Raw genomic sequence first — 24,157 nt, 5'->3', positions numbered from 1 at the left:
TATAAACTTTACAGACATTTATTTGATAAAGGTTGCTCCTCACTTGCAGATTCATGCTAGATATCGTTAAATCAAGCAAGTTGTATTCACTAACATTTAAATCCAAGTTAAGTGTCAATAATATTTCAGGCTTAACTGCAGAATATAAGAACAGGCCACACTGGCCACCACCCAGCTGGCTTTTGAACCTAAGGCGGGACTAGAACTCACCATCTCCTGGTTTCTAGCCCAGCACCTTAACCACTAGACCAAACTGGCTCTCTGAATTTACAGCCCAGAAATTAAGAACAAACTGTCTTGGAGATCCTATTTAGAGATGCAAGGTCTAGCTGTTTGGCATGCCGAAAGGTTGACCAAGCTGGTCCAGGAGAGCAATTTCTTCCCAAAAGGAAAAGTCTGATCCTTGGGCTCCCTCAACAGCTGGATGCCAATACCCCAGGAACTTGGCTGAAAGTGGGTCATGTGATTTGGGGTTCAGCATCATTCATCCGTAGAGAATTTTGTTTTGGCAGAATCGGTTCTCTGAATGCAGGATCACTTCTTTTCTACCCTTGGGCTGGATTGCTGCATTCGAAAAAATATCTGAGGTGAAAACATCAGGGAAAGAGTGCTTTCCTCACTTTCTCTTTCTTAAGTGTCAACAACATCTAACAAAGTTTTGGGATGCCGACGATGATGGCTGCACCTAAGCAGAAATAAAGGAGGGAGCTGACCATAGAAACAGAGATGTTGGGACACACACAGAGACACACAAACACACACAAACTAGCATTGCAATGCAAAGGGAATCAGCCTGAAAGGACCAATAGCTGCATCAAGGGGTCTTGCTCAGTCAGCTAGCTTCAAGGAGCTTCCATATGAAAAGCCCATGGACATCCAAAGAGCTATGCCTTCTGTGCAAGGCAGGTGGGAAAGATGCAACTTTAGTGATTTTTTGGGTAGCTTCCTACAGACCTTGGCCTGGCCTTGTTGTATGTAGGAGAGGCTGAGCAGGTAACTTTTGGATATGATGCCAAAGGAGGCCTGTAATCTCCTTTGTTGCTCTCGTGGCTGTAACGATTGCCTAAACCCAATTACTCAGTCTCACAAGCTCGGGCTTAAAGATAACTGATTTATTAAAGGAATAGTATGCAAATACAGAGAAAGCTGAGAATGAGCAAAAGTGCGCCAAATACAAACTTAAAAGCTTTGCTTGTAAGCAGATCCCGCCCCATCGCCCGTCAGAACGCTCCCCCTCCCAGGTGCTAGAAGCTGTTAGACGCGCCTGGGAAAGTAACCTTGAACAGGAGCGCAAACCCAAACATGCATTCCAAGCCCTCCAAACAACGGAGGGCGAAGGAATGGAAAAACCCCGGGCGAAGGAACACGGAACAAAAGAAGACATGTGAAACGTTACAATGTTAACCAGACATTGGAATGGGAACATGACATATTGCCCCCCCAAAAGAAACTAAGGAGCCGGCTTGTCAGGATAGGCAGAGTGGAATTGGGTGACGAGATGAGGGGAATGGACGTCTGGAGCAGCAACCCATTCAGGATGAGGGAAATGTTTCCAGCGGACGAGGTACTGTAAACGGGAGCGTAGGCGGCGGGAGTCGAGGATGGATGCCACTTCGAAGTGTTGCTGGTTGTCAATCATGAGGGGAGGTGGAGGAATGGGTTGTGGATGCCAACGGTCCGACGACAGGCAGTGTTTGAGTAAACTACAATGGAAAACAGGGTGCAAACGTTTAAGGTTGTGGGGCAAATCAAGTTTAAATGTAACAGGGTTGAGCTGAGCAACAATTGGAAAAGGGCCGACAAATTTAGGGCCAAGTTTCTTAGACGGTTGTGGAGACTTAATAAATTTAGTGGATAAGTAGACTTTATCCCCGACCACAAAGGATGGTTCCGGGGAACGCTTTGCATCGGCATGGCGTTTATAGGCAGCCTGGGCATGGTTAAGAGCCAGTAGAATATTAGACCATGAGTCTTTAAGAGAGTCTGCCCATTCAGCAAGGGTGGCTGGCAGCGGTTGAGGATGAGGAAGTTCAGGAATAGGAACAAAGTCACGTCCAAAAACTGTTTTAAAAGGAACTTGGCCAGTGGTTTGATGAACGGAATTGTTGTAAGCGACTTCAGCAAATGGGAGTAAATCGACCCAGTTGTCTTGTTGGTAGTTAACAAAAGCCCTGAGATACTGTTCCAATGTAGAATTAACCGCCTCTGTAGATCCGTCCGTTTCCGGATGCCAGGCGGTGGAAAGCGACTGTTTTGTACCTAAAAGTTTTAAAAATGCCCGCCAAAATTGTGACGTAAATTGTGTACCTCTGTCACTCACCAAACGGGCGGGGATACCGTGGAGGCGGTAGACGTGGATGAGGAAGAGGCGTGCCAGCTGTTGGGCGGTGGGGATAGAAGCGCAGGGGATAAAGTGGGCTTGTTTGGAGAAAAAGTCCTTGACGACCCAAATGACAGTTTTGCGTTGACTAGGGGGTAGATCAACAATAAAGTCCATGGAGATGTCCTGCCAAGGGACAGATGGAGTGGCAACAGGTTGAAGGAGACCTTGGGGTTTCCCTGGTTTGCGCTTTATCGCCGCACATACAGGGCATGCAGTGACATACTCCTTTAAATCCTTGAGTAAAGTTGGCCACCAGAATTGCCGGCGAACAAGGTGTAAAGTTTTTACGTAGCCAAAGTGTCCAGCTAGCTTGTCATCGTGGCAGCGCTGGAGGATGGGTTTTCGCATTGCCTCGGGGATATAGAGACGATCGTTGCGCCAGGCAAAACCATCGGTGAAAGTTAAAATGTGTCTATTGGTTTGCAACCAAGTATCTGTTTTAAGGTGGGAAAGCAACTGTTGTTGCAAATCAGAAGGAATTGACAAGTGTGGCGAGCGGCTGGAAGGCAAAGCGGCTGGAGGCTGATTTGCTTGCGCTCGGGTCTGGCTGCGAGTTACTGCCGCCAAACCTAATTGTTTGTCGGTCCAGACGGTACCTTGGACCGTTGGCCCTGGGCCAGCATCTTGGGGTCTGCGTGAGAGTGCATCAGCTAAAAAGTTTTTCTTGCCTGGTATAAATTTAAGGGTGAAGTCGAAGCGGCTGAAAAACTCAGCCCAGCGGAGCTGTTTGGGACTGAGTTTTCGACTGGTGCTTAGAGCTTCCAGGTTTTTATGGTCAGTCCAGACTTCAAAAGGGATTGAAGTGCCTTCCAATAGGTGTCGCCATGTTTCTAAAGCCGTTTTTACAGCAAAAGCCTCTTTTTCCCAAACGTGCCATCTTCTCTCTGTTTCAGTGAATTTGCGAGAGAGGTAGGCACAGGGTTTTAAAGCGCCAGATTGGTCAGCTTGTAGTAGAATTGCTCCTATGGAAAAATCCGAAGCGTCCACTTGTAGAACGAAAGGTTTAGAGGGGTTTGGATGCTGTAAAATTGGTTCTGTGGTGAAGATTTGTTTGAGCGCTTCGAACGCTTGCTGACAGGCTGGAGTCCATTTAAGGAGTGCGCCTGGGTTCTTTGAACGTCGCGTATCCCCCTGTCCTTTAGTTTTTAACAGTTCAGTAAGGGGGAGGGCGATTTCTGCAAAATTTTGAGCGAATGCCCGATAGAAATTAGAGAATCCAAGGAAACTTTGTAATTGTCTCCTGGTACGGGGAGGCTCCCATGCTACAATAGCTTCTACTTTTGCAGGGTCCATTTCAATGCCCTGAGCTGAAATTCGGTACCCTAGGTAATCAATTTGCGACTGATGAAATGCACATTTTGACAATTTTGCGTACAACTCTGCCTTTTTCAACTTAGCCAGTACCTGACTTACCAAGTGGATATGTTCTGACATGGTTTCAGTATAAATCAATACATCATCCAAATATACCAGTACCCCCTTAAATAGGTGGTCATGCAAGACCTCATTGATTAGTTGCATAAAAACCCCAGGTGCCCCAGACAAACCGAATGGTAAGACCTTATATTGGAAAGCCCCAAGAGGACAGTTAAACGCTGTTTTCCACTCATCCCCTTTCCTTATGCGAATGCGAAAATAAGCTTCTCTCAAATCCAGTTTTGAGAAAATTTTGCCCCTGGCCAGATGTGATAACATATCTTTGATCAGGGGCAAAGGATATTTATTTAATATTGAGACCGCATTGAGCCCGCGGAAATCGGTACAAAGCCTTAAAGACCCATCCTTTTTTGGCCGAAATAGGACAGGAGCTCCTACCGGGGAATTTGCCGGCTCAATGAAACCTCTAGCCAGGTTTTTGTCGATGAACTCCCTTAGCGTGGTAAGCTCTTTGGGAGACATGGGGTATATTTTTGGGTGAGGCAATTTTACATTTGGTAAAAATTCAATGGCACAGTCCGTTTTCCGGTGGGGTGGTAAGCGATCCGCTTCCTTTTCCCCAAATACTTCAGCAAACTCCTGATACTGATTGGGTAGTCCCTCAAGAGGTTGAAGCGTTTGTACAGTGGTATACGCTACCCCTCCACCCTCCATGTCCTCCAGTAGGTCCTTTTCGGGTACTTTATAAAATCCATCTGCAAACGTCACAGTTCTATGTAGCCAGTTGATGAAAGGGTTTTGTTGCACAAACCAAGGCATCCCCAAGATTACCAGAGGACCCCCCACTGGAGCTACCACAAATGGCAGCTTTTCCTGATGGGAGCCCATCTGCAAGGCGACCAGTCCCGTAGAAAGATTGACTGCTTTCCCTCCCGCCATAGTTCCATCCAATTGGGTGAAAATCATGGGTCTTGGCAAAGGGAACGTGGGCAGTTCCAGAGCCGCTACTACATCAGGGTGCATTAGGGAACGGGAGCAACCCGAGTCTAGCATGGCCCACACTTCCACTGTTTTGGTTTTTGAGCTCAGTTTAACTTTAACAGTCAGTGTGGGGAAGTTTCCACTCACCGAATCATGGTTACGCCCGGTTTCTTCCACCTGCCCTAGGGCGCCCTTCAGGGCAGGTGGTAGGCTTTTCCCGCCGGCTGCTCGAACAGCAACTCTTCCTCCTCTTCCCCGAAGGGTAGGTCGGAGGGGTCCAGTTCCGCGAGGGCTGCCTTCAGTTTCCGCGGTGGCACAGGAGCAGACGTCTTTACCGTGGGTTTCGTCTGTCGTTCCTCTGGACGGCGTCTCGGGCACGACGTGGCTCGATGCCCTTCTTTCCCACATCGGAGGCACTGACCCTTGGAGAACCGTTGTTCCCTCTCTTCTTCCCAGGTTTTCGGTTTGGGGCGGCTGGCAAGTCCAGATGTGCGCGCCCCTCTAGCGAGACGTGTTTGTCTAAGCTCTTTGGTATGGGCATAGGTTCGTAGGGCATTTTCTGCGCTTCCTGCCAACTGAATCCACCCATATAGCGTTTTAGGGTCATCTCTTCCCAGAGCCCATCGAAGGATTTCGGGTTCAAGCCCCTGCTTGAACAATTCGATGATTGTTGGCTCGGACCAGTCTTCCACTTTTCCTGCCAAAGCTTTAAACTCCAACGCATATTTGGCAACTGAGAGGGACCCTTGGTAGATTTTCCGCAGGTCATTTTTGGCCGTTTCTTGAGCTAGGGGGTCTTCGAAATGCTCCTTAAGTGCCCACAAAAAGTCATCGAAGTCCTCTAACTCAGTTGCCTCAGCTTGGCATAGTTGCACATACCAATCCGCTGCCTTTCCTCTCAGCTTGTTGGCAATGAAATTGACCTTGCCATGTTCAGACCGAAAGTTTCGACCCCAATCTTCAATGTAGTGCTTGGCATTGGTAATAAAGAAGGAGAGCGTTGTGGGATCCCCATCGAACTTCACTCCAAATGGTGGGAAGGTTCTTGCCGGCTCAGCTGGCTGTGGCGGTGCCGCGAATGTCAGCGTGCGCCGAGCCCCCATGGGTGGTCGATCCCTAGGAGGTCTTGCCTCTCGCTCCCCCCCTTGACGGTCTGATCGAATCTTGCTTCTCCCCCGGGTCGACATGGTACTATGCCTGGGGTACTGTGACGGCTCTTCCTCCCAATCCTCCGGGGTGGGCTCTACCTCTCTGGGTAGATCCTCTTTGGGTAGATCCTTGAGGATCGTCACTATTAAATCCATTTTATCTTCTAATGCTCTCATACGGGCCGGAGTGACCGGCTCCTCCGAGGGTTGGTTGGTTACCACCACCCGCGGTGACAAGGGGACTTCATGCTCCCAGGTCAATTGTGGAGACCCCCTCCCCTGTACTCTTTCCATGACAGTTCTATGTTCACTCCTGAGACTCTCCTGCATGGATATCAGCAGCTCGTCCAATTGGATATCTCGCAACTCCCGACGTGCTGCTCTTTGCGCTCTCGAAGTTAGCACTGGCCGACTTTTGGCCGCCTCCCGCTCTTCTTCGCTTCCCTCACTTGCGCGAAGTTGAGGTTCTGTCATCGCTAGCGTTCCCTCTTATCCAATGATTGGATGGGGCTAGCGGTAAATGGATAAAATGATTCTCAGCTTTATGTAACGATTGCCTAAACCCAATTACTCAGTCTCACAAGCTCGGGCTTAAAGATAACTGATTTATTAAAGGAATAGTATGCAAATACAGAGAAAGCTGAGAATGAGCAAAAGCGCGCCAAATACAAACTTAAAAGCTTTGCTTGTAAGCAGATCCCGCCCCATCGCCCGTCAGAACGCTCCCCCTCCCAGGTGCTAGAAGCTGTTAGACGCGCCTGGGAAAGTAACCTTGAACAGGAGCGCAAACCCAAACATGCATTCCAAGCCCTCCAAACAACGGAGGGCGAAGGAATGGAAAAACCCCGGGCGAAGGAACACGGAACAAAAGAAGACATGTGAAACGTTACAATGTTAACCAGACATTGGAATGGGAACATGACAGTGGCTTTATGACATCATCCAGCCAGGCTGAACTGTCAGTTGCTGACTGTTGACAGACTGAAAATGTCTTCCAGGATGTACGTTGGACTTCAGAAGGGCTCCTGGACTCTCAGGACCTCTCCCAATTTGTAGGCAAATTTTGAATGGGTGGGATATTCCAGGGGTGAAAACAGAAATTTGTTCTCCTCTTAGGAATGGGAAACGGGAGCCAAATGTGCTCCAGATCACTTCTGTCCTTCATTCCCTATTGGTGTTCAAAGCCTGGCTTGACCCTTTTCCAGCTGATTCAGATCACATAGCATCCTGAACCCCTGACTAAGGGAAAGATTCTTACATTGGTTAAATTCATCTGGCCATGGAACAAACCATGTCACTCCAAACCAAACAAGGTTACCACTCATCCATTCCAACCAGAAGCACGGGTTTTCCACATTGGGTGATCTCCACCAAAGGGATAGGGAATATGGAACATGGGCTTTAGTCCATTCCTAATCTTAGCTTCCTTCCTCTCTCTTCTAGGGGATTCCTCAACTGGTTTTCATGTTTTGGAAAAAGGAAAAGAAAGGCTAGGAGAGCAAGCGGTCCAGCAGTTGATGCTGCAGGTTCTCCAGAAGGAGTGGCAGGCCAACTGGAGGACACTGCCAAGCCTCCTCAGGAAAAAAACAAGACCTTCTGTTAAAGATCTAGAGCTCCAAAAAGAGGAGCGTCTTGCTGAGTGGATGCTGGGTGTTGGGATGGGACCTTGAGAGGGAAGGGGAGGCAGTTCTTTCAGGAGTGGACTCCTCCATAGAAGCAGATAGAGGAGCCGCTTCTGCTTCTTTCCTCCTTCAAGGTTGCCCACAGGGACAGGGCAGAGGCCAAACTCTTCCTGCTCCATGGATAACCTGTCCTCCTGGAGCCCGCGAGTCCACACTGGCTTCCCACCTGTTCTGCTGCTTCCATGGGACTCTTCTGGGCACCTTCAGGATGGCTCAGTGGCCCTCATTGACCTTTTGGCCAACGGGGAGGGGAAAGATAGAGAGTGGGATCTGCCTAAGGCCTTTGTGAGACTTCTCTCGTGGCCAGGACACTGAGCCACTGGTGTGACCCAAAAAAGGCTTTTAGTGGATGGGATCAGGTTTTGATGGGAAGGATGCTGCCACGACTGAGCTGATATGGCAGGTTTCCTTCATCTCAAGCAGACCTAAAAATTTGCCTGGGGATCACAGCCCCCGTCTCTCCTTTCTCCAACTTCCCCACAGAGGACCGCCCAGGTAAAAGGAAGGCCCTCTTCACAAAAAGGACCACGAAGAAGCCTGTGAAGCCCAACACAAGGCTGCCAGTGTGAGGGGAGACTGACCAGCCAAAATCTCTGGCAAGAGGTCTTTGAAAGGAAGAGCAAGGCAGCCCAAAACATAGGTGCCCCTTGGACACAGAAGTTCCCCTGGCTGGGCTTTGCTTCTGTGCTGGAATCCCAGATTCCTTTGCCCAATCTCCATGTGGTGCACATGATTCTTCAGGACAGAGAGAGCATCCAAAGCATTTCCTGCTTCCCTTCTGCAAGGGGGGCCATTGGGGACCTGGCGGCAAGACGCCCCACAGCCGCCCTGCCTGACCTCCTGACTGCCTGACTCTCTTCCACTGCAGCAGGAGAAGAACATCATCCAGTGTTGAGCTCCATCACTGCTCTGTTCCAGAAGAAGCAGAGCAGGGAATTGTGGTCCCAGTTCCCCGGAATAAGAATCTTTATAGCCTTGCAGTCCTGGTAAGTGGGAGGCAGGCAAGGAAGGAGCTGATACCTGGTCGAAAGCAAAGGAGGATGGAGCGAAATGAGGGGAAGAGGGAGAGGAAATAACCTACCCCTGGTTTTCAGAAGGGTCAGCAGTAGCTCACCCTAACTGAAAGTCTCTCAGGGAAAGAGAAGGCAGCTTCCAAAGACAGGCCCACGCAAAGGGCCCCTCACCTGCGGGTCATTCTCCTTTGGACTGTAGGACAAGCTGTAGCAGAAGAACACGTTAAAAGGGGCTGGACAAAGAGGAAGACGCGGGCTGGAGCAGCCTGGTTGACTTTGGGTTCACTGCTTCTCTCCAGTCTTGTTTCCCACCACGCTCTGCTGGAGGCCAACGATTTGAGCAGCTTCACAGCCGGACTAGCTGCACTTCTGGCAGTCTATGAGATCAGGTCAATCTCTGGTTTGTTTTGTAGCATGTAAGGACAATCTGTTTGCAGGAAGGGAAGAAAAGAAACAAGAAAGGAAAGGACAGCTTCATCTGGTACACCAGTTGTGCCCCCAACCTAGGTCAGGAGGCCTTTCAGAGAGTCTCTCATGCCCTGGTCCTTTTGCAGCTTGATTACTACAACACACTCCACAGAGGGCTGCCCTTGACAACCACCCAGAAGGTTGAGTTGGTCCATTGCCCTTTTGGGCACTTTCAGCTGGGACACCCAAGGGTAGCATGCCTGCCCGCACCTCTTAGCGGTTGCCCACCTTCTCCGATTTTCTTGGGGACAATGACACCGAAGACTTTTGAGTAAGATGGGCACTGATGTCTCTCCCTTCTTTTGTCTCTACAGCAAGGTCCCACCAGCCATGGACCAATCAGTGGAATCAATGCTCCTGGACATCTTTGTCTTCCTGTGGATGGGCTCCAAGAAGATAAGAGATGAGGATGCTCCTGACGTACTACTGTCACCAACCTTTCAAGGGACTTGCTTTCGGGTGTTGACATGGCTGGGAAGGCATTCTGGAAAAGTGCACGTCTTCCCTGGTCTTTCCTTCCAGGTGGAGAAGAAATTGGTGGAAGAGGCCTGGGGCCTGATGCTCAGAGCTCTCCTTCGGCAGGCTCCCTGAGTCACTGAATCCAGTAGAGTCCTTTCGTTAGAACCAAGATTTTTCCAGAAGGCTCCGTCTGGCCTCGCCCAGTGTTCTGGTGCCAACTTAGTACAAGCCCTGTTCCATTTCTTCATTATCCATTCCCATTTCCAGTAGCGCCTTCTGCTCCAGCTTCCCTTAGCCTTCCAGCCTCTGTTAGAGAATCCTGTTCTTCCACCTTGCTGCTGTCTCCACCTGAGACAAATGTGAAGGAATATTTGACCACCTTTGGTGGACTTGTGGAAAGGTTAGGAAATTCTGGGAGCATATATGAATTATGATTCAAAAGATTATTTAAGTGGAGATAGACATGTGTGAGAATCCAGCCAGCCTCTGACTCAGAAAAAAAAAAAAGTCTGTCTGAGTCAGAGGAGGAAAGAGAAACTTACTGGGCTGAAACCGGGAAAGTGAAAACCAAAGATGAGTCAGCAGTGGAGGAAGAATCACAGGCAGTGATCGGCCAACCATAGAGAGGAGGAATTGAATCCTCCAACCAGCGTGCGCTACCGATGGGCAGAAAAACATGCAGAGGAGAAGCCAGCTCACTTGGATGCAGAAGGGAACAGGCGCGCAAAGGATTGGGATAAAAGGCAGGTGCACGAGGAGCAAACTGCCAAAGACAACTGATCCTACAAGCCTGCAGCTTCCGCAGAAGAGTCCATACCCTCATCAGAAACCGTGTCTGTTACTGAAGAGGAATCAGTGTCAGCCTTCTCCACTGAAATGGATTTGAATCCTGCTTCGGCTGCCACCGAGGATCTTCTCCTTGTCGGAACCAGCAACGTCAGTGTCAGATCCCGCTTTGGTCCTCTTCATGCACCTTGTGCAAGTTCCAGGCATGCTTCCAGTCATGTTTCATGTTTCCAGCTGTGTCCAGAGTCTCCAGTCCAGTCTCGTCATACTTCAAGTCCACAGACTTTGCTTGAGTCTCCAGTTCAGTCCTGCCACGTTTCTCGCTTCTAGCCTAGTCCAATGTCTCCAGTACAGCATCGTTGTGCCATTGATCTCCAGCCTTGCTCTGAGTTCCTAGTCCAGAGTATTCAGCCTAGTCCAGAGCTTGAGTCTAGCCTTGCTTTGAGTTCTCAGCCTTTTCCGAGTCTCGAGTTTCAACTATCCAGTCAAGCCTGAGTCACTGAATCCAGTAGAGTCCTGTTGTTAGAACCAAGATTTTTCAAGAAGGCTCCGTCTGGCCTCGCCCAGTGTTCTGGTGCCAACTTAGTACAAGCCCTGTTCCATTTCTTCATTATCCATTCCCATTTCCAGTAGCGCCTTCTGCTCCAGCTTCCCTCAGCCTTCCAGCCTCTGTTAGAGAATGCTGTTCTTCCACCTTGCTGCTGTCTCCACCTGCAACCTTACCAGTTTCCTTGCTGTTGCTGAGTTTGTCTTGATTGAAACCAATTCCTTTTTGATTCTAAGGACTTAAATGTTGGGTGATCTCCACACCAGGTCACCCCAAACCAAACCAAGGTTACAACTTATCCGTTCCAACCAGAAGCACAAGTTTTCCACATTGGGTGATCTCCACCAAAGGGATAGGGAATATAGAACATGGGCTCTAGTCCATTCCTAAGCTCAGCTTCCTTCCTCTCTCTCCCAGGGGATTCCTCAACTGGTTTTCATGTTTTGGAAAAAGGAAAAGAAAGGCTAGGACAGCAAGCGGTCCAGCAGTTGATGCTGCAGGTTCTCCAGAAGGAGTGGCAGGCCAACTGGAGGACACTGCCAAGCCTCCTCAGGAAAAAGGACAAGACCCTCTGTTAAAGATCTAGAGCTCCGAAAAGAGGAGCGGCTTGCTGAGTGGATCCTGGGTGTTGGGATGGGACCATGAGAGGAAAAGGGAGGGAGTTCTTTCAGGAGTGGACTCCTCCATAGAAGCAGATAGAGGAGCCGCTTCTGCTTCTTTCCTCCTTCAAGGTTGCCCACAGGGACAGGGCAGAGGCCAAACTCTTCCTGCTCCACGGATAACCTGTCCTTCAGGAGCCCCCAAGTCCACACTGGCTTCCCACCTGTTCTGCTGCTTCCATGGGACTCTTCTGGGCACCTTCAGGATGGTTCAGTGGCACTCATTGACCTATTGGCCAATGGGGAGGGGAAAGATAGAGAGTGGGATCTGCCTAAGGCCTTTGTGAGACGTCTCTCATGGCCAGGACACTGAGCCACTGGTGTGACCCAAAAAAGGCTTTTAGTGGATGGGATCAGATTTCGATGGGAAGGACACTGCAAAGACTGGGCTGATATGGCAGGTTTCCTTCATCTCAAGCAGACCTAAAAATTTGCCTGGGGATCACAGCCCCCGTCTCTCCTTTCTCCAACTTCCCCACAGAGGACCGCCCAGGTAAAAGGAAGGCCCTCTTCACAAAAAGGACCACGAAGAAGCCTGTGAAGCCCAACACAAGGCTGCCAGTGTGAGGGGAGACTGACCAGCCAAAATCTCTGGCAAGAGGTCTTTGAAAGGAAGAGCAAGGCAGCCCAAAACATAGGTGCCCCTTGGACACAGAAGTTCCCCTGGCTGGGCTTTGCTTCTGTGCTGGAATCCCAGATTCCTTTGCCCAATCTCCATGTGGTGCACATGATTCTTCAGGACAGAGAGAGCATCCAAAGCATTTCCTGCTTCCCTTCTGCAAGGGGGGCCATTGGGGACCTGGCGGCAAGACGCCCCACAGCCGCCCTGCCTGACCTCCTGACTGCCTGACTCTCTTCCACTGCAGCAGGAGAAGAACATCATCCAGTGTTGAGCTCCATCACTGCTCTGTTCCAGAAGAAGCAGAGCAGGGAATTGTGGTCCCAGTTCCCCGGAATAAGAATCTTTATAGCCTTGCAGTCCTGGTAAGTGGGAGGCAGGCAAGGAAGGAGCTGATACCTGGTCGAAAGCAAAGGAGGATGGAGCGAAATGAGGGGAAGAGGGAGAGGAAATAACCTACCCCTGGTTTTCAGAAGGGTCAGCAGTAGCTCACCCTAACTGAAAGTCTCTCAGGGAAAGAGAAGGCAGCTTCCAAAGACAGGCCCACGCAAAGGGCCCCTCACCTGCGGGTCATTCTCCTTTGGACTGTAGGACAAGCTGTAGCAGAAGAACACGTTAAAAGGGGCTGGACAAAGAGGAAGACGCGGGCTGGAGCAGCCTGGTTGACTTTGGGTTCACTGCTTCTCTCCAGTCTTGTTTCCCACCACGCTCTGCTGGAGGCCAACGATTTGAGCAGCTTCACAGCCGGACTAGCTGCACTTCTGGCAGTCTATGAGATCAGGTCAATCTCTGGTTTGTTTTGTAGCATGTAAGGACAATCTGTTTGCAGGAAGGGAAGAAAAGAAACAAGAAAGGAAAGGACAGCTTCATCTGGTACACCAGTTGTGCCCCCAACCTAGGTCAGGAGGCCTTTCAGAGAGTCTCTCATGCCCTGGTCCTTTTGCAGCTTGATTACTACAACACACTCCACAGAGGGCTGCCCTTGACAACCACCCAGAAGGTTGAGTTGGTCCATTGCCCTTTTGGGCACTTTCAGCTGGGACACCCAAGGGTAGCATGCCTGCCCGCACCTCTTAGCGGTTGCCCAACTTCTCCGATTTTCTTGGGGACAATGACACCGAAGACTTTTGAGTAAGATGGGCACTGATGTCTCTCCCTTCTTTTGTCTCTACAGCAAGGTCCCACCAGCCATGGACCAATCAGTGGAATCAATGCTCCTGGACATCTTTGTCTTCCTGTGGATGGGCTCCAAGAAGATAAGAGATGAGGATGCTCCTGACGTACTACTGTCACCAACCTTTCAAGGGACTTGCTTTCGGGTGTTGACATGGCTGGGAAGGCATTCTGGAAAAGTGCACGTCTTCCCTGGTCTTTCCTTCCAGGTGGAGAAGAAATTGGTGGAAGAGGCCTGGGGCCTGATGCTCAGAGCTCTCCTTCGGCAGGCTCCCTGAGTCACTGAATCCAGTAGAGTCCTTTCGTTAGAACCAAGATTTTTCCAGAAGGCTCCGTCTGGCCTCGCCCAGTGTTCTGGTGCCAACTTAGTACAAGCCCTGTTCCATTTCTTCATTATCCATTCCCATTTCCAGTAGCGCCTTCTGCTCCAGCTTCCCTTAGCCTTCCAGCCTCTGTTAGAGAATCCTGTTCTTCCACCTTGCTGCTGTCTCCACCTGAGACAAATGTGAAGGAATATTTGACCACCTTTGGTGGACTTGTGGAAAGGTTAGGAAATTCTGGGAGCATATATGAATTATGATTCAAAAGATTATTTAAGTGGAGATAGACATGTGTGAGAATCCAGCCAGCCTCTGACTCAGAAAAAAAAAAAAGTCTGTCTGAGTCAGAGGAGGAAAGAGAAACTTACTGGGCTGAAACCGGGAAAGTGAAAACCAAAGATGAGTCAGCAGTGGAGGAAGAATCACAGGCAGTGATCGGCCAACCATAGAGAGGAGGAATTGAATCCTCCAACCAGCGTGCGCTACCGATGGGCAGAAAAACATGCAGAGGAGAAGCCAGCTCACTTGGATGCAGAAGGGAACAGGCGCGCAAAGGATTGGGATAAAAGGCAGGTGCACGAGGAGCAAACTGCCAAAGACAACTGATCCTACAAGCCTGCAGCTTCCGCAGAAGAGTCCATACCCTCATCAGAAACCGTGTCTGTTACTGAAGAGGAATCAGTGTCAGCCTTCTCCACTGAAATGGATTTGAATCCTGCTTCGGCTGCCACCGAGGATCTTCTCCTTGTCGGAACCAGCAACGTCAGTGTCAGATCCCGCTTTGGTCCTCTTCATGCACCTTGTGCAAGTTCCAGGCATGCTTCCAGTCATGTTTCATGTTTCCAGCTGTGTCCAGAGTCTCCAGTCCAGTCTCGTCATACTTCAAGTCCACAGACTTTGCTTGAGTCTCCAGTTCAGTCCTGCCACGTTTCTCGCTTCTAGCCTAGTCCAATGTCTCCAGTACAGCATCGTTGTGCCATTGATCTCCAGCCTTGCTCTGAGTTCCTAGTCCAGAGTATTCAGCCTAGTCCAGAGCTTGAGTCTAGCCTTGCTTTGAGTTCTCAGCCTTTTCCGAGTCTCGAGTTTCAACTATCCAGTCAAGCCTGAGTCACTGAATCCAGTAGAGTCCTGTTGTTAGAACCAAGATTTTTCAAGAAGGCTCCGTCTGGCCTCGCCCAGTGTTCTGGTGCCAACTTAGTACAAGCCCTGTTCCATTTCTTCATTATCCATTCCCATTTCCAGTAGCGCCTTCTGCTCCAGCTTCCCTCAGCCTTCCAGCCTCTGTTAGAGAATGCTGTTCTTCCACCTTGCTGCTGTCTCCACCTGCAACCTTACCAGTTTCCTTGCTGTTGCTGAGTTTGTCTTGATTGAAACCAATTCCTTTTTGATTCTAAGGACTTAAATGTTGGGTGATCTCCACACCAGGTCACCCCAAACCAAACCAAGGTTACAACTTATCCGTTCCAACCAGAAGCACAAGTTTTCCACATTGGGTGATCTCCACCAAAGGGATAGGGAATATAGAACATGGGCTCTAGTCCATTCCTAAGCTCAGCTTCCTTCCTCTCTCTCCCAGGGGATTCCTCAACTGGTTTTCATGTTTTGGAAAAAGGAAAAGAAAGGCTAGGACAGCAAGCGGTCCAGCAGTTGATGCTGCAGGTTCTCCAGAAGGAGTGGCAGGCCAACTGGAGGACACTGCCAAGCCTCCTCAGGAAAAAGGACAAGACCCTCTGTTAAAGATCTAGAGCTCCGAAAAGAGGAGCGGCTTGCTGAGTGGATCCTGGGTGTTGGGATGGGACCATGAGAGGAAAAGGGAGGGAGTTCTTTCAGGAGTGGACTCCTCCATAGAAGCAGATAGCCGCTTCTGCTTCTTTCCTCCTTCAAGGTTGCCCACAGGGACAGGGCAGAGGCCAAACTCTTCCTGCTCCACGGATAACCTGTCCTTCAGGAGCCCCCAAGTCCACACTGGCTTCCCACCTGTTCTGCTGCTTCCATGGGACTCTTCTGGGCACCTTCAGGATGGTTCAGTGGCACTCATTGACCTATTGGCCAATGGGGAGGGGAAAGATAGAGAGTGGGATCTGCCTAAGGCCTTTGTGAGACTTCTCTCATGGCCAGGACACTGAGCCACTGGTGTGACCCAAAAAAGGCTTTTAGTGGATGGGATCAGATTTCGATGGGAAGGACACTGCAAAGACTGGGCTGATATAGCAGGTTTTCTGCATCTGAAGCAGACCTAAAAATTTGCCTGGGGATCACAGCCCCCGTCTCTCCTTTCTCCAACTTCCCCACAGAGGACCGCTGAGGGAAAAGGAAGGACCCCTTCACAAAAGGGGAGCATGTAGAAGCCTGTAAGGCCCAATGCGAGGCTGCCAGTGTGAGGGCAGACTGGCAGACCATCCAAAATCTCTAGCAACCGGTCCGTGAAAGGAAGAGCAAGGCAGCCCAAAAGGTAGCTAGCCCTTGGACACAAAAGTTCCCCTGGCTGGGCTTCGGTCCCATGTTGGAATCCCAGATTCTTTTGCCCAATCTCTGTGTGGTGCACATGATTCTTCAGGACAGAGACAGCCTCCAAAGGGTTTCCTTCTTCCCTTCTGCAAGGGGGTCCATTGGGGACCTGGCGGCAAGACGCCCCACAGCCTCCCTGCCTGACCGCCTGACTCTCTTCTGTTGCAGCAGGAGAAGAACATCATCCAGTGCCTGAGCTCCATCTCTGTTCTGTTCCAGCTGAAGCAGACAGGGGAACTGAGAGTCCCGGTTCCCCGCAATAAGAACCTTTATGGACTCGGTATCCTGGTTAGTAAGATGGAGGGAGGAATGTAGAACTGCGTAGCAAGCAAAGGAGAATTGAGAGAAATGAGGCAAAGAGGGAGAGGGAAAAATCTACCCTAGTTTTCAGAAGGGTCAGCAGAAGCTCACCCTAACTGAAAGCCTGTCAGAGAAAGAGAAGGCAGTTTCCAAAACAGGCCCATGCAATGGGCCCCTCAGCTGCGGGTCATTCTCCTATGAACTGAAGGACAAGCTTTAGCAGAAGAGCAGGTCAAAAGGAAAGCCTGACTTGGAGTAGCCTGGTTGACCTTGGATTCTCTGCTTCTCTCCACTCATTTCCCACCAGGCTGTGCTGGAGGACAACGATTTGAGCAGCTTCGCAGCCGGAGTAGCTGCACATCTGGCGGTCTATGAGATCAGATCAATCTCTGGGATATTTTTGTAGTGTGTAAGGACTATCGCTTTGCAGGACTCAGAGAGTAGGAAGGGGGAGAATAGAAAAGAAACAAGGAAGGAAAGGACAGCTTCATCTGGTACACCAGTTGTGCCCCCAACCTAGGTCAGGAGGCCTTTCAGAGAGTCTCTCATGCCCTGGTCCCTTTGCAGCTTGATTACTGCAACACACTCCACAGAGGGCTGCCCTTGACAAACACCCAGAAGCTGGCGTTGGTCCATTGTCCTTTTGGGCACTTTCAGCTGGGCCACCCAATGAAAGGAAATGTTTTCCTTGTGAAGTGGGGAGAGGAGAGGGTAGCTTGACCTGCCCAAGCCTCCTAGCATCTCCCCACCTTCTCCTATTTTGTTGGAAACAATGACACCAACGATTTTTGACTAAGCTGGGCGCTGATGTCTCTTCCTTCTTTTGTCCTACAACAAGGTCCCACTAGCCATGGAGCCACCAGTGGAATCGATGCTTCTGGACATCTTTGTCTTCCTCTGGATGGGCTCCAAGAAGATAAGAGATGAGGATGCTCCTGAGGTACCAATGTAACTAACCTTTCAAGGGACTTTGAGCCACACAGCTGGAGATGCTTCTTGGAGGTCCTGAAGCAGCTTCTCTACTGCAGCAACCACCATCCTAGGATCAATGTAGGTAGCAAACCTATCATGCCATGGATTGTCAGCTTCGGGTCCCCCACTGCTCTTTGGAACTCATCCTCGTTGAACCTGTCTCTTGGGAAAAGAGGGCAGGGAGGTTGCTTTTCCCCTTCATTCCCTTCATGCTGAATGAGGGAATCCCTGGAATGCATATTTTGCTGGGTCAGATTTGTGCTGATGGGACAATGAAGAAGGGGAACTCCTCTCCAAGACACCTTGACGACAGTGGGATGCATTTCCTTCTGTCTTTCCCAGCTCAAAGAAGTCAAGCAGGCATTTCCCAAAATTCCTGCTGAACTCTGGAAGGCTGAAAATGAGCATGGCTTCATTAATGAAGGTAATATCAATCAGAATGTTAAGGGGAAGGGTTGAGCGTATCGGCACATGAAATGAAGGAAGGAATGCAAAACTCATGCTTTCTATCCAAAATGGGGTACAGTATATCTTTTCAAGCTATGTACCTAGCTGATTAAATTTCAACATCTCTGTCTCATTCAGTTCTTCTCCCTTTGTTGACAGGTGTAACATTCCCTATCTTTTGCCAACTTCCTTATCTTTTTCTCATCTCATGCAGATGACCTAGCCGTAGAGGAGCTGCATCCTTCCCCCACTATTTAAGAAGCCAAGCTGGGGGAATCAAAATCACCAGGGAAAAGAGGGAGCCAGATCATCTGTCTGCTGATCTGTTCAAGATGATTGTTGGTTTTTCACTAGCCATGACCAATATGGTGGAGAGTTGAAGGAATGGCAACCTTCTGCCCCTAGGATGCATCTTTGATGGACTCAGGAAGTACACTGAGGAGTTGAAACTCCCACCAGATTTAAGGAAGAATAGGAAAAAAACACAACACGCTGCCTGCTCTGAGCGTCTGGAAAAACAGGTCAGCTGCATCGGGTTCAAAGCCTCGGTGAGCCAGCATTCTATTCCCTCAGTGGTCCACCAGATAGACGCTCTTGGAAAGCCCAAACCCAGAATACGGGGGAAACAGGTTTCTCCGTTTCCAGTTCACTCTCTTGAGAAGGAGGGCTGAGAATTATAGTGCTTTTTTACTGCAGTTCTAAGAGATGATCTTCTAAACCAAGGTCATGAGGTAAACATGGGAACTGAGGAAACCACCTATAGACCATCATTTCCCATCCTTGGGAATCAAATGACTGTCTGACCTCGCCTCTCCTCTTTTTTTCTGGAGTTCTTTTTTCCTGACTGGATGCCACTTACGTTCCTTGTAAGGGGCCTGAATGTTTATGTGTGTGGCTGTACTCCCTACACATGAAACCCACGAATATGGTAAAATGTCAAGCACACAAAATATTAAGAAATAAGAACAATAAATATAAGAATAAGAATAACAATAATAAATTTAGTCACCATGAAACTCCAGAGTTGTGACTGACAAAAAGCTAGAGAAGGAAACGTTACCCTTTTAATTTCTTGAATTCTACCCTTTGGCTGTTGATGAGGTTGCTGATCTTTCTGTGACTGATACTTGATCAATGACTTTAAAGATAGGACTTGAACTGTGGTGTTGGCATGGCTGTGAAGACATTCTGGGAAAGTGCATGTCACCATCTCCGTGACTCCTTTCAGGTAGAGAAGTTGGTGGAGGAGGCCTTGGGCCTCACGCTCAGAGCTCCCCTTCGGCAGGCTCGGACACCACAGCGCTTCATTTTTTCTTTGAAGGTAAGGGCACAGAAGTCCAGGTGGAGCTTGAAGGAACCATTGGCCGATGGAAATATTCACAGAACCAAGTGCGGAATATGTCCCACTCTGAACAAGAGCTGGAGAATTGTTCTTGAGGACAGGCAGCCAGTATGAGAAGAAGATTGGCTTGTCAAAAGATCTGTTTGTCTTCATGCAGGGTTCTCTTCCTGAACCAGTGTCTACAACTTTCGAGTTCCAAGGACAGAATTACAGATGAGAAAAAAAGTGTTTATGGTGAGCTTGAGTTCTTTGCTGGGAAATGCCATCCCAAATCTTCCTCCATCCAATGAGGCTGGGATTTAGGGAGGCTGGGTCAATGTTTCAGGGAGAGGAGGCCTCCAGAGGCCTCCAGAAGAATGCACCAGACCTGCACATGTGTACTTTGGCAGTGAGATCCTTGGTTCTAGGAAAGAAGCAAAGGTGTCCTCTCTTCTTCAAACACTCAGCAATTTGACCCACATGGCTGGAGATGCTCCTCCACAGTCTTGAAGCAGCTTCTCCACTGTGAGAACCATCATCCTAGGATCAATGTATGTAGCAAACGTATAATAACATGGATTGTAGGCTTCGGGTCCTCCCCTGTTCTTGGGAACCCAACCTCATTGAACCTCTCTCTGGGACAAAAGGGCAGGGAGGGTGTCTTTTTCATTTCATTCCATTTGATGGTGGACTGGGGAATCCCTGGAATGGATTTTTGCTGGGTCAGATTTGTGTTGACGGACCAAGGGAAGAAGGGAAAGTGCTAACCAAGACACCTTGGCAACAGTGCAATGCCTTTCCTCCTGTCTCTTCCAGCTCACAGAAGTCCAGCAGGCATTTCTGGAAGTCCCTGCACAACTCTGGCATGGTGGAGAACTGTATGGTTTCCTAATTGAAGGTGATTTCAATTAGAATGTTAAGGGGAAGGGGTGAAGGTGTCAGAAGATGAAAGGAAGGGATGCAAAACCCACATTTGTATCCCAAATGGGGTGCATGTTTTCCAGCTATGTAGCCAACCCATTAAATGTCAACAACCTCTATTCACGGAAATCAAGATAGTCTATAGCACCACATATAAGATGCCCCCTCAGCATTCACTGAGGATGTGATTCGTGAATGGGCACAGTAAGATTCACCCAAATAGAGTTCCTCACGGATAGATGAAGGATGGATGAAAAGGACTTCCACTCAGGTGGAGAACTGTATGGTTTCCTAATTGAAGGTGATTTCAATTAGAATGTTAAGGGGAAGGGGTGAAGGTGTCAGAAGATGAAAGGAAGGTAGGAAGGGAGGGATGCAAAACCCACATTTGTATCCCAAATGGGGTGCATGTTTTCCAGCAATGTAGCCAACCAATTAAATGTCAACAACCTCTATTCACGGAAATCAAGATAGTCTATAGCACCACATATAAGATGCCCCCTCAGCGTTCGCTGAGGACGTGATTCGTCAATGGGCACAGTAAGATTCACCCAAATAGAGTTCCTCATGGATAGATGAAAAGGACTTCCACTCAGTCTCAGGGAAAGGCCCTCCTTTTGTTCCATCCACAACTCTCAACTGTTGCAATTAATGGCGGTATTTATGCTGTTGCACGCTGCTGACCTTTTTGCACAATTTGCAGGATGTGAAATGCCCTTGTCTCAAGAATGATGTTTCTTGGCAATATTGAAGATGAATGAAGATGGCGAAGGGAGAGGGATCCACGTTTGGGCTGTCGTCATGGCCAGTGCTTCAGGCTGGAGGTTCGGAAGTGAGTCGGACTGGACCGGAGAGCAGGATGCCGGAGGACGGCAGTGTTTGTCCTTTTGCCATGTTCATAGTTTCCCCATGTTTGGCAACATTTTGGGGGCATTTTGCTGTCCACGCCAACTGAACCGCTTTTGGGTTCTTGCACTGTACCATTCCTGCTGCAGGTTGGGAAGCAGTTTTACTGCACTGGGCCGCAGCTTTGGGCCTGTTATTTGGGCGTCTGGACTGCGGCTAGAGGACTGGATTCTTGCTGGACGCTAAGTGGGGGCTGAGAGGCGGGCTTCTGCGGAATGCTGCTGCTGGACGTTCTTTGCTGCTGCTGTTTCTGCTGCTGCTTTTCTTGGAGATTCTGCCACTGGATGCCTTTGCCACTGCCGGGATCCTTCTGCAATACCAACTTTGGTGCTTTGGAGCTTTGGACAATGCCTGGGTTGGAGAGGGCAACAGTAGAGTGGCAGGCTACTGTGGATCACCTTCCCCCATAGAGGCAACCGTGTCCTTCCGTCTGGGTAGCCCTTCAAAAGCAGGAAGGAAGAAGTCAGGAAGAATAGGTTTCTGTGTGCTGTGTGTGAGAAGGTGGCAGCTGAGTTTCCCGTTGGGTGCCCCGCTTCCCCAGCCAAGCATGGCTGATGAGGGCACTGAGAGGTTTCTGGTCCCGAATTTTGGGGGGCTGGGATGTAGGGATGGTGCTGCCATTGGGGTTTTGGAGGTGGTTGATAGTATCATGGTAGTACTTGGCATGGGGAGGTATGGCGGGACAATGTGAGCAGGCTGCCCTTGGGGAACGTGGAATTCTTGTCTGATATGAGGTCTGCCTTCCAGCTCCTCGATCCCAGTCCTGATGCCCTTTCAGCAGATCTTCAGTGGTCCTGGCCTCTGGCTGCTGCTACTGAATGCCAGGATAGTCTGCAATGAGACTATCCCTCATCCTTGATTTAATCCTTTTTTGAATTATTTATTTCTTTTTAAATTAACGACCAAAAAAGGGGAAAAACCCAAAGATACTTGTTTTTTTTAAAAATACATATCTTAACAGGTGCTTCAAAAAATAAGCATTTAAGAAAGGGAATATTGCCATTGAGAAACATCTGGTAGATTATATTTATCTCTTAACACAGGACTGGTTACAAATTCATCTTCATCCTCTATCAACCGATCCAAAGTCAATTTCCTCCCTTCCATCCAATTTTCCCATAGCCCCACTTTTTCCCCCATTGTTGATGTTGGGTTTCCCTGATAAAGCCAACATCGCATGGGAAAAAGTACCAACTCTTCCTATTTTTTAATCAGACATTCCTTTCCATAGCTTCCTAATTGAGATGATGCTTCTGATGATATCTGAGTTCTATTCCTTTCATGATTAAACCCTTTTTTAATTTTAGAACCTAAATAGAAGTTCAAAGTAAAGTTAAAGTACAAAGCAGACAGCAAAGGAAAGCTTGAATGCAGAACAAGAAAAACTAAGGAAGTGGAGAAATCACAAGAAAATAGAAGGTGACTGATGAACTTCTCCAAGTGCTTGTTAAGCAAACTTAATCTCTTATCATTAAACGTTTGCAAACGTTATATGTATAGAAACAGACAAATTATTCATCAAAGCCCAAAATCAGAACTTCATTTTTTTCCATTACCATCAAATAGGCCAAAGGCAGTTTCCAAACGGAATCAACTCCAGCCACGGTGTTGATTCCTCTCCATGCTGTCAACTTTGTCATTTCCCACAGCCCAATTAATTTCCCCATCCACTCTTCCCTTGGGGGACTTTGTGCATCTTTCCACTTTTCTGCATGGAAAAGGGTGGCTGCTCTTATCATGTAGAAGAGCAAAGTCTCAACTTCTTTCTCAAATTGTTCACCCATCAGACCCAAAAGGAGCTGTTCGGGTTTCACATTGTCCTGATCAGACTTAGAGGTGGCCAGGCAGATTTAATATCAAAATACTGTTTATGAAATAACCTCTTCCAAGAATTAAGTCCTTAGAAACAAGAAGGAACGGGTTTCGATCAAGACCAACTGGGCAGCAGCAAGGAATCTGGCAATGTTGCAGGAGGAGACAGCAGCAAGGTGGCAGAGCAGGATTCTCTAACAGAGGCTGGAAGGCTGAAGGAAGCTGGAGTAGAAGGTGCTACTGGAGGTGGGATTGAAGGATGAGAAACTGGAACATCACCTGTACTACGTGGGCACCGGAAAGGTGGGCGAGGCCAGATGGAGCCTTCTGGATCAATCTTGGTTCTAACGACAGGACTGTACTAGATAGGGTGACTCTGGCTGGAGGGGATAGTTGGAACTGGAGACTCAGAAAAGGCCAAGAACTCAAAGCAAGGCTAGACTCAACTGGGGGGACTGGACTAGGCTGAATACTCTGGACTAGGAACTTGGAGCAAGGGTGAGAATATGGAGAAAGGCTAGAGTCGGTTGGAGGCTCTGGACTAGGCTGGACTAGGAACTTGGAGCATCGCTGAGAACTTGGAGTACAGCTGGACTCTACTTAAGGCTCTGGACAAGGCTGAATACTCTGGACTAGGAACTTAGAGCAAGTCTGGAGGTCGATGGCACAACGGTGTTGTACTGGAGACATTGGACTAGGCTAGAAGCTGGAAGGGTGGCAGCACTGAACTGCAGACTCAAGGAAAGTCTGAGGACTTTAAGCATGATGAGACTGCACTGGGGAGTCTGGACACAGCTGGAAACTTGAAACATGACTGGAAGCATGCCTGGAACATGCACAAGGTGCATGAAGAGGACCAAAGCGGGATATGAGACTGAGGTTGCTGGGTCCGGCAAGGAGAAGATCCTCGGTGGCAGCAGAAGCAGGATTCAAATCCACGTCAGTGGAGAAGTGGGATGCTTTGGGATGGCATTTCCCAGAAAAGAACTCAAGGTCACTCTAAACACTTCTTTTTCTCATTTGCAATTCAGGTCTTGGCATATTACCGTTGAAGGTACTTGTGCACAAACAGATTCTTGCATGAAGAAAAACAGCTCTTGTGACAAGCCAACGTTCTTGTGATAGCGGATGCCTGTTTTCAAGAACAATCCTCCAGCTCTTGTTCAGAGTCGGACATTGAAGAGAAGTTTTCACCCTGGATGCTGGGAATGCCTGCACTGGCCAAGGGTTTCTTTGATGCCCTTACCTTCAAAGTGAAAATGAAGAGCTTTGTGGTAGGAGCCTGAGCGTCAGGCCCAAGGCCTCCTCCACCAATTTTGTCTCTACCTGAAAGGAAAGAGAGGTGGTGACATGCA

This window comes from Candoia aspera, chromosome 7, assembly GCF_035149785.1.
Source record: "Candoia aspera isolate rCanAsp1 chromosome 7, rCanAsp1.hap2, whole genome shotgun sequence".
Lineage (NCBI taxonomy): Eukaryota > Metazoa > Chordata > Lepidosauria > Squamata > Boidae > Candoia > Candoia aspera.
The sequence above is the reverse complement of the archived record's forward strand: the minus strand, read 5'-3'. Positions refer to the sequence as shown.